Below are 1246 nucleotides of genomic sequence, written 5' to 3' on the forward strand. Positions count from 1 at the left end.
TTGCGAGACAAAAAGTCAGAATTTTGAGATAAAAAGTCAGAATTGCGAGACAAAAAGACAGAACTGCGAGAAAAAAGGCAGAATTGTGAGAAAAAAAGGCAGAATTGCGAGCCAAAATTGCAGAATTGTGAGATAAAAAGTCAGAATTGTGAGTTTATATTTCACAATTCTGTGAAAAAAAGTCAGAATTGGGAGATAAAAAGTCAGAATTCTGTGAAAAAAAGTCAGAATTGCGAGACAAAAAGTCAGAATTGTGAGATAAAACGTCAGAATTGTAAGTTTATATCTCACAATTCTGTGAAAAAAAGTCAGAATTGCGAGACAAAAAGTTAGAATCGCGAGAAAAAAACGTCAGAATTGCGAGAAAAAAACGTCAGAATTGCGAGAAAAAAATGTAATTGCGAGTTTATATCTCACAATTCTGTGAAAAAAAAGTCAGAATTGCGAGAAAAAAGGTCAGAATTGTGAGATAAAAAGTCGCAATTACATTTTTTTTATGTTTTATTCAGTGGCGGAAACGGGCTTCCATAGTTAGGAGCTTTATATAGAACCCTAAATTTTGAGTTTCATTTTGAAGTGGGAATAATTTGTTTTCAATTCTGCTTTATCTTTTTATTTTCACTATAGGGCTACCTTTACAATTTCAGTACATGAATAATTAACGAATAATTGAAAAATAAATACCTGCATACATATATCTGATTGTACCAAATTATTCAATCAAATTATTTAGAATTCTACATCTATGAAATAGCTGTCAGATGACAGTAGCCTATAGCTTTGCACAACTGTAGTGGCTGTTACAGTCACCTATCCTTTGGAAATCTCTAATAGAACCATTCCATAGGAATCAGCTCCTCCAATCTTGTTTTAATCTTCATCTTATAAACAGATTAACTCGTTTTTTACTCTGCTTATGTATCACTTAGATTTTATTTGATGGTTGTTGTTTTTTAAAACATCAGTGTTGATAGATGTATGTTTTTATGTGACTGTGAAACTGTTTTGTTTAGAGCAGAATGGATGTCAGACTGCAGGGTTCATATCAACAGGTGGACAAGATATACTAAACTACACATCCATTAACAGACACATTCACGTGTTTCATTTGTTCATCCAACTGATTAAACCACATTCTAGTTGAACTTGTGCTACACTGACCCAAATAAAGGTCAGATCACAACAGGTTTCATTCTGTCTAACTCACAAACTAAACTGGTCAGAGAGCCCTCAAATTTATGAACAA

This window comes from Sinocyclocheilus grahami, unplaced genomic scaffold, assembly GCF_001515645.1.
Source record: "Sinocyclocheilus grahami isolate Dianchi unplaced genomic scaffold, SAMN03320097.WGS_v1.1 scaffold332.1, whole genome shotgun sequence".
Lineage (NCBI taxonomy): Eukaryota > Metazoa > Chordata > Actinopteri > Cypriniformes > Cyprinidae > Sinocyclocheilus > Sinocyclocheilus grahami.